At 37.1% G+C, this 18,165-nt stretch overlaps 1 protein-coding gene across 18 annotated transcripts in view; it reads right to left on the bottom strand.

Moving 5' to 3' along the window:
• Positions 1-18,165, bottom strand: part of BAZ2B (bromodomain adjacent to zinc finger domain 2B) — a 434,688-nt gene that overhangs the window by 414,896 nt on the left and 1,627 nt on the right. For all 18 annotated transcript variants that reach the window (XM_049616088.1, XM_049616087.1, XM_049616095.1 and 15 more), the window contains exon 2: positions 17,718-17,902. The gene's annotated coding sequence lies outside the window, so the exon portion shown is untranslated. The remainder of the gene's footprint in view (positions 1-17,717; positions 17,903-18,165) is intronic.

Below are 18,165 nucleotides of genomic sequence, written 5' to 3'. Positions count from 1 at the left end.
TAGACTTACTGATAATAAGAGTAAGATAGACTTACTGATAATAAGAGTAAGTGCAAGAGGTTTGTGCTGATCTTCTGCATGAAGAAGTGCCTGTTGTACTGATTCTTGGGCTGGTTTGCCCTTCTAGAGATGCACCTGCCAGGCACAGGGAGGTGGGGTTTGGTGCAAGCTGCTCTGGCCTCCACTCAGTGGCAGTGCTGTTTATCTCACTCAGGTCAGTCAGTGCTGATGGGTAAGGGCAAAACGACTTTACCCTGCTCTCTCATCCCTACGGCAGAAAGCTCACACTCACCACTCTTTAGAAAGCCCTCATACAACCCCTCTTATGTCCTGGGCTTCTATCAGATTCGTGCCTTCACCCTGTCTGTGTCCAACCTGTTTTAGATCAAGTGTGTGGCTGGGTTTCTACACTCCAAATTTTAGGGACTTGTGCAGCACAGCCCTGTGTTGATCCTCTGGGGGGTGGGTCTCACTGCACTTTTGCCATTTGCCATCCCATGCCAGGAAAGCAGTTGCACAACCATGCAGCAGCTTGGATGTTATGGCAAAGCAGAGCAGAAAGCCGGCACCACGACTCACTGCCCTCAATTGGTGTCCCCACTCCTATATCTGGAAACACTGCAGCACGTTGGTGCCACACTTTATTCTGTCCCTAGAGAGCCCTCACTGCCACTCCCAAATGTACTCCAAGCAGGGGAACTGTGTCTCCACATGTGACCCAGGGGATCCTTAGGCCGTGCTGTCTGCTCCTAGGCCTCCACCCTCCTTCCCCTAAGACTGGCACAACCCCAGTGGTGGTGGGCTTCTAAAACTTCAGATTTTGTGTTCCACCGCTTATAGTACCTAATGGTAGTCTCCAGAAGCAGGGCTCCCTCCCCTCCAGAGCACTTGCAGCACATTCCGTTCTTATCTCCCCCAAATCAACTCTCCACAACTCCTACCTTCCATGATTCTACCTGTAGACGTGCAGTTTTGTTCTCTCTGTCCTCAGATTGATTTCTTGGGTGTTCAGAATGATTAGACATATATTTGGCTGTGTTCAAGGGATGAGACAAGCTTAGGGCCCTCGTACTCTTCTGCTATCTTAACTCCTCCCAGTTCCATAAGTTTTTTTGTTCTTTTTTATTCTTTCATATTTTCTACATAGACAACCATATCATCTGCAAATAAAGACAGTTTTATGTCTTCTTTCCTAATCTATATTACATTTTCTTAATTTTTTTACCAAATTTCAGCCTTATTTAGGTATAATTGGCATAAAATTTTAAGATTTTTTTTCTTTTAGTAGGCTTCATGAACATCACAGGGCCCAACATAAGGCTTGAATTCATGACCCTGAGGTAAAGACCTGAGCTGATATTAAGAGTTGAACACTTAATCAACTGAGCTACCCAGATGCCCCAAACTGTAAGATATTTAAAGTGTACATCATGGTGATTTGATATACGTATATAATGTGAATCAATCTGTACACCTTTTAATGCCTTACTGCATTAGCCATGAGTTCCAGTACAATGTTGAGAAGGGGTGGTGAGATGAGACATCTTTGCAGTGTACCCAAACTTAGTGGGAAAGCTCCAAATTTCTCACCATTAAGAACATTAGCTGTAGGGGCGCCTGAATGGCTCAGTCAGTTAAGCGTCTGACTATGGCTCAAGTCATGATCTCACAGTAAGTTTGAGCCCTGCATTGGGCTGTGTGCTGACAGCTCAGAGCCTGGTGCCTGCTTCCAATTCTGTGTCTCCCCCCCACCCCACCTCTCCCCCATGTGTGCACATACACTCTCTCTTAAAAATAAACTTAAAAAAAAATTAGTTGTAGACTGTAAACTTTTTACCAAGGTGAGAATGTTCCCCAATATTCCTAGTTTGCTGAGTCTTTTATCATGAATGGGTGTTGGATTTTCTCAAATGTTTCTTTTACATTTGCTGATATGATCATGTGATTTTTTAGCCTGTTGATATAATAGTTTCCAGTAACTGATTTTTTAATGCTGAAGCAGCCTTACATACCTGAGATAAACCACACTTGCTTGTTATGTATAATTCTTTTTACACATTTGTGTATTTGACTTGTTAATATTTTGCTCAGGACTTTGGCATTTATATTCATAAGCGATACTGGTGTCAAGTTTTTATTTTCTTGTAATGTCTTTGGTTTTGGGTAGTGCTAGCTTCACAGATCCGAAGTTAAGAAGTATTCCCTCTGCTTCTATCCTTTGAGATTGCAAAGAATTGGTGTAATTTCTCCCTTAAATATTTGGTACAATTCACTAGTGAACCCATGTGAGCCTGAGGCTTGCTGTTTTGGAAAGTTGTGAATTATTATTTTTTTAACTTTATTTTTTATTTTTTAAAATTTACATCCAAATTAGTTAGCATATAGTGCAACAATGATTTCAGGAGTAGATTCCTTAGTGCCCCTTACCCATTTAGCCCATCCCCCCTCCCACAACTCCTCCAGTAACCCTCAGTTTGTTCTCCATATTTATGAGTCTCTTCTGTTTTGTCCCCCTCCCTGTTTTTATATTATTTTTGTTTCCCTTCCCTTACGTTTGTCTGTTTTGTCTCTTAAAGTCCTCATATGAATGAAGTCATATGATTTTTGTCGGAAAGTAATGAATTATTGATTCAATTTCTTTAACATGTATAGGTCTATGCAAATCTATATTTTTGTATGTATCTTGACAAATTGTCTATTTTTATTTTTTTAATATGAAATTTATTGTCAAATTGGTTTCCATACAACACCCAGTGCTCATCCCAAAAGGTGCCCTCCTCAATACCCATCACCCACCCTTCTCTCCCTACCACCCCCATCAACCCTCAGTTTGTTCTCAGTTTTTAAGACTCTCTTACGCTTTGGCTCTCTCCCTCTCTAACCTTTTTTTTTTCTCCCCCCCCCCCCCATGGGCTTCTGTTAAGCTTCTCAGGATCCACATAAGAGTGAAAACATATGGTATCTGACTTTCCCTGTATGACTTATTTCACTTAGCATAACACTCTCCAGTTCCATCCACGTTGCTACAAAAGGCCGTATTTCATTCTTTCTCATTGCCACATAGTATTCTATTGTGTATATACACCATAATTTCTTTATCCATTCATCAGTTGATGGACATTTAGGCTCTTTCCATAATTTGGCTATTGTTGAGAGTGCTGCTATAAACATTGGGGTACAAGTGCCCCTATGCATCATTTTCCTGTATCCCTTGGGTAAATTCCTAGCAGTGCTATTGCTGGGTCATAGGGTAGGTCTATTTTTAATTTTTTGAGGAACCTCCACACTGTTTTCCATAGTGGCTGCACCAGTTTGCATTCCCACCAACAGTGCAAGAGAGTTCCCATTTCTCCACATCCTCGCCAGCATCTATAGTCTCCTGACTTGTTCATTTTAGCCACTCTGACTGGTGTGAGGTGATATCTGAGTGTGGTTTTGATTCGTATTTCCCTGATGAGGAGCGACGTTGAGCATCTTTTCATGTGCCTGTTAGCCATCTGGATGTCATCTTTAGAGAAGTGTCTCTTCATGTTTTCTGCCCATTTCTTCACTGGATTATTTGTTTTTTGGGTGTGGAGTTTGGTGAGCTCTTTACAGATTTTGGATACTAGCCTCTTGTCCAATATGTCATTTGCAAATATCTGTTCCCATTCCGTTGGTTGACTTTTAGTTTTGTTGGTTGTTTCCTTTGCAGTGCAGAAGCTTTTTATCTTCATGAGGTCCCAATAGTTCATTTTTCCTTTTAATTCCCTTGCCTTTGGGGATGTGTCGAGTAAGAGATTGCTACGGCTGAGGTCAGAGAGGTCTTTTCCTGCTTTCTCCTCTAAGGTTTTGATGGTTTCCTGTCTCACATTCAGGTCCTTTATCCATTTTGAGTTTATTTTTGTGAATGGTGTAAGAAAGTGGTCTAGTTTCATCCTTTTGCTGTCCAGTTCTCCCAGCACCATTTGTTAAAGAGACTGTCTTTTTTCCATTGGATGTTCTCTCCTGCTTTGTCAAAGAGTAGTTGGCCATACTTTTGTGGGTCTAGTTCTGGGGTTTCTATTCTATTCCATTGGTCTATGTGTCTGTTTTTGTGCCAATACCATGCTGTCTTGATGATGACAGCTTTGTAGTAGAGGCTAAAGTCTGGGATTGTGATGCCTCCTGCTTTGGTCTTCTTCTTCAAAATTACTTTGGCTCTTCGGGGCCTTTTGTGGTTCCATACAAATTTTAGGATTGCTTGTTCTAGCTTCGAGAAGAATGCTAGTGCAATTTAGATCGGGATTGCATTGAATGTGTAGATAGCTTTGGGTAGTACTGACATTTTAACAATATTTATTCTTCCAATCCATGAGCATGGAATGTTTTTCCATTTCTTTATATCTTCTTCAATTTCCTTCATAAGCTTTCTATAGTTTTCAGCATACAGATCTTTTACATTTTGGGTAGGTTTATTCCTAGGTATTTTATGCTTCTTGGTGCAATTGTGAATGGGATTTTTTTTTTGTCTTTGTCTTTTTGTTGCTTCATTATTAGTGTATAAAACTGCAACTGATTTCTGTACATTGATTTTGTATCCTGCAACTTTGATGAATTCATGTATCAGTTCTAGCAGACTTTTGGTGGGTCTATCGGATTTTCCATGTATAATATCATGTCATCTGCAAAAAGTGAAAGCTTAACTTCATCTTTGCCAATTTTGATGACTTTTATTTCCTTTTGTTGTCTGATTGCTGATGCTAGAACTTCCAACACTATATTAAACAACAGCGGTGAGAGTGGACATCCCTCTCACATTCCTGATCTCAGGGAGAAAGCTCTCAGTTTTTCCCCATTGAGGATAATATTAGCTTTGGGCTTTTCATAAATGGCGTTCATGATGTTTAAGTATGTTCCTTCTATCCTGACTTTCTCAAGGTTTGTATTAAGGATGCTGAATTTTGTCAAATGCTTTTTCTGCCTTGATTGACAGGATCATATGGTTCTTATTTTTTCTTTTATTAATGTGATGTATCAAATTGATTGATCTGCGAATGTTGAAACAGCCCTGCAGTCCAGGAATGAATCCCACTTGATCATGGTGAATAATTCTTTTTATATGCTGTTGAATTCAATTTGCTAGTATCTTATTGAGAATTTTTGCATCCATATTCATCAGGGATATTGGCCTGTAGTTCTCTTTTTTTACTGGGTCTCTGTCTGGTTTAGGAATCAAAGTAATGCTGGCTTCATAGAATGAGTCTGGAAGTTTTCCTTCCCTTTCTATTTTTTGGAATAGCTTGAGAAGGATAGGTATTATCTCTGCTTTAAATGTCTGGTAGAATTCTCCTGTGAAGCCATCTGGTCCTGGACTTTTATTTGTTGGGAGATTTTTGATAACTGATTCAATTTCTTTGCTGGTTATGGGTCTGTTCAAGCTTTCTATTTCTTCCTGTTTGAGTTTTGGAAGCGTGTGGGTGTTTAGGAATTGGTCCATTTCTTCCAGGTTGTCCAGTTTGCTGGCATATAATTCTTCATAGTATTCCCTGATAATTGCTTGTATTTCTGAGGGATTGGTTGTAATAATCCCATTTTCATGCATGATTTTATCTATTTGGGTCATCTCCCTTTTCTTTTTGAGAAGCCTAGCTAGAGGTTTATCAATTTTGTTTATTTTTTCAAAAAACCAACTCTTGGTTTCATTAATCTGCTCTACAGTTTTTTTTAGATTCTATATTGTTTATTTCTGCTCTGATATTTATTATTTCTCTTCTACTGCTGGGTTTGGGGTGTCTTTGCTGCTCTGCTTCTATTTCCTTTAGGTGTGCTGCTAGATTTTGTATTTGGGATTTTTCTTGTTTCTTGAGATAGGACTGGATTGCAATGTATTTTCCTCTCAGGACTGCCTTCGCTGCATCCCAAAGCGTTTGGATTGTTGCATTTTCATTTTCATTTGTTTCCATCTATTTTTTAATTTCTTCTCTAATTGCCTGGTTGACCCACTCATTCTTTAGTAGGGTGTTCTTTAACCTCCATGCTTTTGGAGGTTTTCCAGACTTTTTCCTGTGGTTGATTTCAAACTTCAAAGCACTGTTTTCTGAAAGTATGCATGGTATGATCTCAATTCTTGTATATTTATGAAGGGCTGTTTTGTGACCCAGTATGTGATTTATCTTGGAGAATGTTCCATGAGCACTTGAGAAGAAAGTATATTCTGTTGCTTTGGGATGCAGAGTTCTAAATATATCTGTCAAGTCCATCTGATCCAATGTATCATTCAGGGCCCTTGTTTCTTTATTGATTCTGTGTCTAGATGATCTATCCATTGTTGTATGTGGAGTATTAAAGTCCTCTGCAATTACCACATTCTTATCAATAAGGTTGCTTATGTTTGTGAGTAATTGTTTTATACATTTGGGGGCTCCTGTATTCGGCGCATAGACATTTATAATTGTTAGCTCTTCCTGATGGATAGACCCTTAATTATTATATAATGCCCTTCTTCATCTCTTGTTACAGCCTTTAATTTAAAGTCTAGTTTGTCTGATATAAGTATGGCTACTCCAGCTTTCTTTTGACTTCCAGTAGCATGATAGATAGTTCTCCATCCCCTCACTTTCAGTCTGAAGGTGTCCTCAGGTCTAAAATGAGTCTCTTGTAGACAGCAAATAGATGGGTCTTGTTTTTTTTATCCATTCTGATACCCTATGTCTTTTGGTTGGAGCATTTAGTCCATTCACGTTCAGTGTTATTATAGAAAGATATGGGTTTAGAGTCATTGTGATGTCTGTAGGTTTCATGCTTGTAGTGATGTCTCTGGTACTTTGTCTCACAGGATCCCCCTTAGGATCTCTTGTAGGGCTGGTTTAGTGGTGATGAATTCCTTCAGTTTTTGTTTGTTTGGGAAGACCTTTATCTCTCTTTCTATTCTAAATGACAGACTTGCTGGGTAAAGGATTCTCGGCTGCATATTTTTTTCTGTTCATCACATTGAAGATTTCCTGCCATTCTTTTCTGGCCTGCCAAGTTTCAGTAGATAGATCCGTCACTAGTTTTATCGGTCTCCCTTTATATGTTAGAGCACAATTATCCCTAGCTGCTTTCAGAATTTTCTCTTTATCCTTGTATTTTGCCAGTTTCACTATGATATGTCGTGCAGAAGATCGATTCAAGTTATGTTTGAAGGGAGTTCTCTGTGCCTCTTGGATTTCAGTGCCTTTTTCCTTCCCCAGATCAGGGAAATTCTCAGCTATGATTTCTTCAAGTACACCTTCAGCACCTTTCTCTCTGTCTTCCTCCTCTGGAATCCCAACTATGTGTATGTTAGTACATTTCATCACATCACTTAGTTCTCTAATTCTCCCCTCATACTCCTGGATTTTTTTATCTTTTTCTTAGCTTCCTCCTTTTCCATAATTTTATCTTCTGATTCATCTATTCTCTCCTCTGCCTCTTCAATCTGAGATGTGGTCGCCTCCATTTTATTTTGCAGCTCATTTATAGCATTTTTAGCTCCTCCTGACTGTTTTCTTAGTCTCTTGATCTCTGTAGCAATAGATTCTCTGCTGTCCTCTATACTTTTTTCAAGCCCAGCAATTCATTTTATGACTATTATTTTAAATTCATTTTCTGTTATATTGCTTAAATCGTTTTTGATCAGTTCGTTAGCTGTCGCTACTTCCTGGCGTTTCTTCTGAGGAGAATCCTTTCATTTCATCATTTTGGATAGTCCCTAGAGTGGCACGGAACTGCAGGGCTCTTCCTCTGTGCTGTCTGGAGTAACCTGCGTTGGTGGGTGGGGCCTCAGTCAGACCTGATGTCTGCCCCAGCCCACGGCTGGGGCCACAGTCAGACTGGTGTGTACCTTATCTTCCCCTCTCCCAGGGGCAGTACTCACTGTGGAGTGGTGTGACCCCTGTATGGGTACTAGCACACTGCCAGGCTTGTTGTGCTGCTTCTATGGGATCTGGTATATTAGCCGGGGTGTATCTGCAAGGTGCACAGGGGCGGGAGGGGCAGACTCAGCTCACTTTGCCTTTGGTGGTCCGCTTCTGGAGGGGCCCTGTGGTACCGGGCAGGAGGCAGACCCATTGGAGGGATGGATCCACAGAAGCACAGAGTTGGGTGTTTGCTCGGTGCAAGCAAGTTCTGTGATGGGAACTGGTTCCCTTTGGGATTTTGGCTGGGGGATGGGTGAGGGAGATGGCACTTCCCAGCGCCTTTGTTCCCCGCCAAGCTGAGCTCTGTCCTCCGGGACTCAACGACTCTCCCTCCCAATGTCCTCTCGTCCTCCCCACTCTGAGAGCAGAGCTGTTGACTTATTAATATTCCAGATGTTAAGCCCCACTGGCTGTCAGAACACGCTCCATCCGGCCCCTGTGCTTTTGCAAGCCAGACTCGGGGGCTTTGCATTACCAGGCAGGCTGCCCCTCCGCCACCCGGGCCTCCTCCCGCCTGTCCCTATAGCATGTACCGCCTCTCCGCCCTTCCTACCCTCTTCCATGGGCCTCTTGTCTACACTTGGCGCCAGAGAGTCCGTTCTGCTAGTCTTCTGGCAGTTTTCTGGGTTATTTAGGCAGATGTGGGTAGAATTTAAGTGATCAGTAGGACACGGTGAGCCCAGTGTCCTCCTACGCCGCCATCTTCTGCCAAACCTCGACAAATTGTGTCTTTAAAGGAATTGGCTCATTTCATCTAGGTTATCAAATATGTAGGCATAAAGTTGTTCATAGTATTCCTTTGTAATCCTTTTAGTTTCCATGGAATCTGTAGTGATGTCCTCTGTTTTCTGCCATTATTAATTTGTATCCTTTCTTCTTTTCTTAGTTAACTTGGCTAGAAATTTGTTGATTTTATCAATCTTTTCAAAGAACTGGCTTTTAGTTTTGTTGATTTTTACTATTGACTTCCTGGTTTTAATTTCATAGATTTTAGTCATAATTCTTACTATTTCTTTTCTTCTATTTACTTTGGACTTAATTTTCTCTTCCTTTTCTAGCTTTCTAAGGTGGAAACTTATTGAATTTAGATTTTTCTTCTTTTCTAACATATGAATTCAGTGCTATAAATTTACCTCTAAGCACTGCTTTACTGCTTCCCACAAATTTTGATTAAGTTATATTTTCATTAAGTTCAAAATATTTTAAAATTTCTTATGAGATTTCTTCTTTGACCCCTATGTTTAGAAGGGTATTGTTTAATCTCCTGTATTTTAATGTTTTCTAGTTGTCTTTCTGTGATTGATTCCTAGTTTAATTCCATTATGGTCTGAGAACACACATTGTATCTCTATTTTTAAATTTGTTAAAGTTTGTTTCATGTCCTAGAATATAGTTTATCTTGGCAAACGCTCCACATGAGCTTGAGAAAACATTAATTTTCCTGTTTTGGATGGAGTCTATATATGTCAATTATATCTAGTCGATTAAAGACGTTGTTGAGTTCAAGTATGTCCTTACTGATTTTCTATCTGCTGAATTAACCCATCTGAGAGAGGAGTATGGATGTCTCCAACTATGATAGTGAATTCATCTATTTCTCTTTGCAATTCTATCATTTTTGTATCAGGTAGTTCGATGCTCTGTTAGATGCATACATTTAAAAAATTGTCATGTGTTCTTGGAGAACTGATCCCTTTATCATTATGTAATGATCTTCTTTATCCCTACTAGCTTTCTTTACTTTGAAGTCTGCTATATACGTTATACATACATATTTAAAATGAGTTTCTTGTAGAAAACATAGAGTTGAATCTTATTTTTTCATCCATTCTGATGATGTCCTTTAACTGGTACATTTAGACCAATGATATTCAACTTAGTTACTAATATAGTTGGATTACTATCATTACATTTGTTACTGTTTTCTTTTTGTTGCCCTTGTTCTCTGTTCCTATTTTTGTCTTTCACTCTTTTCTGCCTTACAGTTTTAACTGAATGTTTTATATGATTCTATTTTCTCTTTCTTAGCATATCAATCTTAGTTCCTTTTTGCTGTTTTTACTGGCTGCCCCTAGAGTTTTCACTATACATTCACAACTAATCCAAATCCACCTTCAAATAATATTACACAACTTCACAAGTAGTGTATCTTATAATAACAAAATAATCCTAATTTTTTCCTTCCCGCTCTTGTATCATTGGTGTTAGTCATTTTGCTTATATATAAGTATACAGAAGCACTTATATACACATATACATATACATAATCGCATATATTGTTGGTATTATTTTGAACAAAAAAAAAACTGCTATCTATTAGATTAAGAAGAAAAATAAAAGTTCTTATTTTACCTTCATTTTTTCCTTCTTTGGTGTTCTTCCTTTCTTCATATATATCTGAATTTCTAAACTATATTATTTTCCTTCTCTGTAATGAATTTCTTTTAGCATTTTTGTAAAGCAGGTCTACTGTCAGCAAGTTTTCTCAAATGCCGTTTGTCAATTTCTCCCTCAGTTTTGAAAGGAATCTCATATGGCACAGAATTCTACATTAGTGTTTTTTTTTCACAGCGTTTTAAATATTTTAGTTCACTCTCTTTCCTTGCATGGCTTCTGAGGAGAAATTAGTGTAATTCTTATCTTTGTTCTTATTTGGATAAGGTATTTTTAACTCTGGCCTCTTTCAGGATTTTTTCTTTTGTCTTTGCTTTTTTTTTGTAATTTTAAAGTGATATGCTAAAGTGTAAGTTTGCTTGGACATTTTATCCTGCTCGGTGTTCTATGGATATCTGGTTTGGTGTCTAACAAAAATTTGGTAGAAATTCTGTCATTATTGTTTCCAATATTTCTTCTGTTCTTTTCTTTCTTCTCTTTGAGATAGTCCCATTAACCTATGTTACACCTTTTCTAGTTGTTCCACAGCCCCTGGAAATGTATTGTTTTTTGATAGTTTTTGTTCTCTTTGACTTTTGGTTTTCATGGATTCTATTGCCATATACTCTAACTCAGAGATTCTTTCCTCAGTTATGTCTAATCTAATAAACTCATCAGAGATATTCTTCATTTCTGTAACAGTGTTTTCTTTTTATCTGTAGCATTTTTTGTTATTGTTCTTCCTTATGATTTGCATGATTCTGCTTACATTGCTCAGCTATTTTTGTGTTTACTTTATCCATTAGAGCCTTTAGCATATTAATTAATTATAGTTGTTGCAAATTCCTATTCTATGAAGAACATAGTATGTTAAGAATCTCCAATGGGAAAATGTGCACGGTGTTAAACTGGGGTGCTATGTTAAAAATAAATATATGATGGGAGCAACAAAAAAATTCCAACATCTCTGCTATGTCTGGTTCTGATGCTTGCTTTTATCTCTTGAAATTATGTTTTTTTCCTTTTTGTTATGCCTTTTAATTTCTTCTTGATAGCCAGACATAATTTATTGGGATAAAAGGAACTGCTAAAAATAGACTTTTAGTGATATAATGGTGAGATATGGGGGGAGGGGAAGCATTGTATAATCCCGTGATTATGTCTCAGTCTTTTAGTGAGCCAATGCCTATGGACTATGAACTTCACAATAGCTTTTCAGGTTTTTTTTTTTTTTTTCCCCTACTGCCTTAGGTGGGACAGGATGGTTAGAGTTGGCTACAGTTGGGCACTGCTCTTCTTCTGCAAGGAAGGATAGAGCTTGCTCTAGTTGGGGACTTCTCTTACCCAGACCAGTTAGGCTCTGATAATACCTCAGCAGGTTAGGTTTTGGTTAAGTAGTTTCCCCTGAAGGCAGGGTTTCTTAAGAACAGAGTAATCTGGTGTATTTCAAAGTGGTTTCTTTCTTCCTTCTCTTGCCAGAAGTCCAAAGAGAGTTTTCTTTGATACTTACTTTGGGAATCTGGTCTAGTTCCTGAAAGTGAATCTCACAATATTGTGGTGCCCCCCTACCCCATGAATAGGTCTCACTGGAGTTTTTAAGTCCCAGAATTGTCTACACTAAGCCTCCAGCAATTCATCAATTATAGTTCAGGTTTCCCTACCCAGGCACTGGTTCCTGTGGTCAGCTCCTGATTCTCCACTCCTATAAGCCACAGCTCACTGTATTTGTCTGTCTAGTCTCTCCAATCTTGGGGATAGTGTTTGTTTTGTGTCCTCCTCTCTCTTATGAATTCAAGAGCAGCTGCTGATTTTTCAGTCTGTTTAGCTTTTTACTTGTTGTTAGGATGGAATAGGGACTTCCAAGCTCTTTCAATGTGTAACCAGAAAGTGGAACCACTAGTCATTGATCTTTAATAGGAACAGATGGTCCCATTCTTTAGCATTAAGTGCCTGTATCATTGATTTTTTTCATAAATAAAGGTAGTTTACTTATCTGTATGAATTGATGGAATGCTAATTTAAAAATATTTGGGGGGGCGGTGTGTCGGTGGCTCAGTTCATTAGGTGTCTGACTTTGGAAGCAGTTTGTGTGTTGGAGCCCCGAGTCAGGCTCCATGTTGACAGCTTGGAGCCTGAAGCTTGCTTCAGATTCCGTGTGTGTGTCTCTCTCTCTCCACCCCTCCCCTGCTTGTGTTTGCAAGCATTCTCTCTCTCTCTCTCAAAAATAAATGTTAAAAAAAAATAAATTTTTTTTGTAAATTCAGGAAAAAAGGGAAATGTTCCCTTATTCCTACTTTAAAAGCAACACTGTAATGTTTAATAGTTGACTCTGTATTTTAAAAATTTACATTTTATTCTTAAAAGCATTTTTTAATCTACCTTATATTAATTTTTGTTCATTTCTTTTCCACAACATTTTTCTGAACAAAATAAGTTAGAAATATTGCAAATATAGTTAATGCCAATTTTGCTGTGAATAAAACTCAAACTCTACACACTGTTCTGATAGCAAGAAAACAAAAGTCTTCTAAAAAGGGTGTAAAAACTTCTATTTGGCACCTAAGAGTTGATTTTCTCTCACTTTGATTTAGAAGCAGTGTTGCAATAGTGTATTTAGGTCTTTCTACACATTTTTCTTTCATTAAAGAGAATAAATGATAATAGTTTTTTATATGGCTTACTTCCAAGCATCGATAAGACTAAACACTAGCAATTTTTATTTCTGGACATTGTAAGAAAGAATTATTAAAATTTAAACTCTTTGCTCAAACTTTTTAGATATAAATTTTCATCTACCCAATTAATTTCTTAATGCTATAATTTGATTAGTGTTTTATTTATTCAGATTAAAGATTGTTAATAAGGCCTATTAAAATCCTGATATATAATTTCATAAAAATAATTGTATTTTAGAAGTACTCTAGCAATTTGTAACAGGATGACTAACAGCAAAATTTATGTACCAAGAAAACATTTGGTTATCAACCTAAGGAAACAATGTCTAAAACAAAAGAGTCACGTCAATATATGTATTTATAAAACTGTTAAAGGAAACCAAATATTTCTTAAAATTGTATTTATTTTCATTCACATCCTAAGACCCTAATATGAAAACACATGTTTAAAACTTTCAATTCAAGAATATTTGAGACAAAGTTCATAAGATTAAAAAAATACCTTAATAGAGTTCCAAACAATAATCACTTTCCTGAGAAAAGCCTTTCCATAATTTATCATAACTGGCTATACACAAACAAAAAGTACTGATTTAGTATCCCTAAAAACTGAAAATGTAATTTTTTAAAGTAGAGGGTTCTCAGCTTTGAAGAGAATAATATTCAAGCCACAACAAAATTGACAACTACCACCACTGTTTGCATACTATACTAAAGTTAAGAATTACAAACATTTACTATAAATGAAATACTTAAAGTATGTCACTATTATCATAACATTTATGATGACATAATAGTGGAAAATGTAGAATTTCTTCTGTATTGTCCTTGGTACAAATGGCCAACTTGCTGTCAAGAGTGGACAAGGCTACACAGTGAAAATTGAGATAAGACTCTTGGATAGGGAACAGGGTAAAGAAGCTAAGTAGTATATATGTATTTATGTGTATAATTTAAAAAAATTATTATGATATATAAAAATATTAATACGGTATTTTTAAATAATTAAGTATATTCAATGGTTTTAGCAAACTGCTGATAAAAGGAAGTAAGAATAGTGGGAAAAAAATTAGATAATTCCTAGGCAGGCTAGTAGCATAACATGCACTGTATAATACAAAGTCAGTTAGGTGTATTGGGGGATTCTGGAAGAAACAGTTACCATTTCTTATTACTGAAATAGGCAGGTGACTGAAATGCAGAACATTATCAATATGTGAAAAAGATTCAAAAGGGACCCAAACGATAGCACTCTATATAGTTCGGAACAGTCTAGTTTTCACAATATAAAATCCAGAAATAAATCTAGTATAAATTTGAAAATTCAGTGTGTGACAAAGGTCATACATAAAGACAGGATTATTTAAGAAATGCTACTAGCACAGCTGGTTATCCATTGAATGTAACATGAAACTGGATCCTATGATCTTATTCCATCACACAATCTGAGTTTAATTAAACATAATCTGGAAAATGTAGGATACTACATGATACAATCCAGGGAGAGGTTAAGATTTATTAAACTAAGTTAGAAACCCAAAAGTCATAAAAGAAATCACAGATACATTTTAACATGAACATATCTTTGGCAAAAGATACTAAACGGCAAGTCAACAGACAGATCAGAGAGTTGAAAAAACACTGTGAAGACAGGAGAGAGTGGTAATAGCCATCACAAATTGAAAAGAAAGGATAAATAATCAATACAAATAGGGATTTAGGTAAGAGGTACTTTTGGTTGAAAAAAGCCAGATGCATATGATGCTATTTTATAAAATAAATGGTTAAAAAAAACCTCCAAGTAGTTCTGTGTGTGTGTAGAGAAAAAGAGAGTGCATGTGCACATGTATGTGCATGTGTATATGTGTATTATAGAACTATTCTTTTAAGACTGTGTAGTTGTCCAGAAAAAAGTGCAGAAAGATACTGATTTTGCAAGGATATTTGTATAGTGGTAAGAGAGACAAATTATGAAGGAAAAGGGAAAAAATACTAAAATAGCTACTATGAATAATCACATACCTACATTGTTATAAAAGCATACACATGAAGAAAAATTAAGTTAAGAAAGGCATAGTAACCAAACTTGCCAGAGGGAATACCCAAGGAATTTCTATTAGTAATTGGATGTTTTTCTGCTTATAGTCTCATAAAATGTAATCTGAAGTGGCCATGGAGGCCAATTATTATCATTCTGATGTGTGTGTATGTTTAGCTTGGTTGTTATTAAAAGAACAAGGTCAGTTCAGTCTGGTTTCACAGTTTACTCCAAGGGTCAACAAACTTTCTGTAAAAAAACAAATAGTAAATGTTCTAGGCTTTTGGGGCCATATTGTCTCTATCACAACTAGTCACCACTGTTGGGTAAAAGCACTCATTCATAGGTTGTTATGGTTAATTTTAAGTGTTAACTTAGCCAATGCAGAGCATCAAGTTATTTAATCATATGCTAATTTAAGGCATTGCTGTGAAGATATTTTGTAAATGTGCTCAGTATCTACAATGTGCTGATTTTAAGTCAAGGAGATTATCCTTGATAATAAGATGGGCCCCATCTAATCAGCCTTGAGAGCAAAAACAGTGTTTCTGGAGAAGAAATTCTGCCTCAAGACTGCACTATCCACTCCTATCAGAGTTTCGAGCCTTCTGGCCTGCTCTACAAATTTCAATGTTAACACTCCCTACAACTATGTTAGCCAATTCTCTAGATAGTTCTGTTTCTCTGGCCAACTCTAATATACAGACAATACATAAACATAGTCTGGCTGTGTTCCAATAAAACAATTTACAATAACAGACAGTGAACCAGATTTGGCCTGTGTACGATATTTTTCCAACCCCTAGTATTATTAATAATAAAAGCTGCTTTTATTTAAAACTGTCTCAGGCAGTGTGAAATGCGCTTCACATACAGATTCCAAGTGCCTTGTAAATTGGGAACTGCTCCTATTCGGCTCATGTATTCCAGAGCTAAATGAGCAAGAATGATATTCCTAGAACTAATGAGTTCTAGACCATGAGCTTAGGTGTAAGAAAGTGTTTCTCAGAGAGGGATTCAAGACGGTATTCTCTTTGTTTTTATATTGTTTCATCTATTGGCTCTGGGGATTGAAAATTATTGCAGCACAAGTCAACCGGGTGTCGTGGATGTTTATTAAATGTGGCACCTTTTAATTAAACTCGAATTTCTAAAATTCCATTCAATTAGAGGAGAAAAATTCACATAATCACTAAATCTGGGGCTTATCATTTTTGGAATGAATGGAATTCTTTATATCAAAGATTTAAAGCAAAGGATCTTTAAGAAGGAAGAGGCCTCAATCTGTAGACTATTATTATTATTATTACATACTTAAAATTACTTGTAACTATTTATTTTTGAGAGAGAGAAAGAGAGAGAGAGAGAGAGAGAGAGAGAGAGGGAGTGTGTGTGTGTGCGTGCGCATGCGCACACAGGGGAGGGGCAGACAGAGAGGGGGAGAGAAAGAATTCCAAGTAGAGTCTACACTGTCAGCGCAGGGTCCCATGCAGGGCTCGAACTCACAAACTGTTGAGATCATGACCAGAGCCAAAAGCAAGAGCCGGATGCTTAACTGACTGAGCCACTCAAGTGCCCTTAAAATTACCTATAACTTTAAATAGTAGATCCTAAACTTGGTTGATGCCACAATGTTCCTTTCTCCAGGGATTAATAAGATTCCCATTTGAGAAGAAATTGGCATCCTTTGTTTGCAACTCAGGGACCTCTCTATAGCCACTCTTTTCTCATCCCAGGTATTACCTTCTGTTAGCCAAAGCTTAAGAAATAACCTACATTTAAAAATGATTTGATTTAGGAACACCTGGGTGGCTCAGTTGGTTAAGAGCATCGGGTTCTATGCTGACAGTGTAGAGCCTGCTTGGGATTCTCTCTCTTTCCCTCTCTGTTTCTCCCCGACTTGTACGTTCTCTTTCTCTCTTTCAAAATAAACTTTAAAAATGCATTTAAAAATGATTTGATTTACAAAAAGCAAATATGACCACACCTTTTAAAGACCACATAGCTTATGCAAAGTGAAAAATATCTATAAGATTGCTTTTACATAGAGAAGCTTCTTAGAAAGTTAGGGTGTGGGATGACAAAAAAGGAAGAAAAATTGGAACTTGGAAATTCAGTATCTGAAAGAGAATTCTCTAAGCTATCAGCTAGTTGAAGAACTATTAACGTAAGAGGAAAGGACTGTTATGACCATGACCAAATGATAGGCAAATTTACAAAGTATAAGGGGAAAAATTACTAGTAGTATGGAAACTAATTTAAGTGGTGTGGGCAAGTGGTGAACCAAGATATTTAGATAAAAAAAGGTACGTCAGAGTTGGTCATAAGGATAAAAAGCTTAGCAAAAGAAGGCTAATTAGGGGAATTTTGCACACAAAAAAACAACTATGGAGTCTAAATTGATCAGAACAGTTCTGATTTCAAATATTTTCCTGTCAAATCATTTTGTACTGATTTTTAGATCAGAAAATATAGTCACCATTTTACCCATCTGTATCCACAATTCTATCAAATTGTCTTTAACGTAGGAAAATTTCAAAAAATTTTTGATAATGAAAACTCATTAAAAACTCATGGAAACTCAAATCAGAGAAGGTACTTTAAAAACAATGAAAACTAACCATTCTTAAGGAATAAAAACACAGTTATCAGTGGTTTTTATGCAATTACTAGCATCAGTAATAGAGTGTGGAAAGTATGTTTAGCATAGAAAATTGGTGTCACACTCACCTCTGCTGATATCATCAGTTCTGGGTGTGGATGAAGCCATAATCTGTCAAAATCTGATCCATTCTTGCCAGGTTTGGGGGTTCTGTAGAGAAGTTACTGGTACCAGGTCTGACTGCCATAGCTCAGAAAAATGGTGCAGTCATTCCTCTTAGTGTAGAATATACTTGAGAAGATGTTTAAGGGACCTATATAATATTAAGCCCCAGAAAGACAATATTAGTGGTGGCTTAGACATGGAATATAATAGCTAACAGTTATGGTATGCTTACTATGTTCCAGGAACTAATGCATTATCTTATTTAGTATTTTCTTTTTTTTATTATGAAATTTATTGTCAAATTGGTTTCCATACAACACCCAGTGCTCATCCCAACAGGTGCCCTCTTCAATACCCATCACCCACTTGCCCCTCCCTCCCATCCCCACCCATTTAATATTTTCAACAGCT

The sequence above is a fragment of the Panthera uncia genome (assembly GCF_023721935.1).
Source record: "Panthera uncia isolate 11264 chromosome C1 unlocalized genomic scaffold, Puncia_PCG_1.0 HiC_scaffold_3, whole genome shotgun sequence".
In the NCBI taxonomy this organism is placed as follows: Eukaryota; Metazoa; Chordata; class Mammalia; order Carnivora; family Felidae; genus Panthera; species Panthera uncia.
Note: the sequence above shows the minus strand (reverse complement) of the source record. Positions and strands in the feature narration are given on the sequence as shown.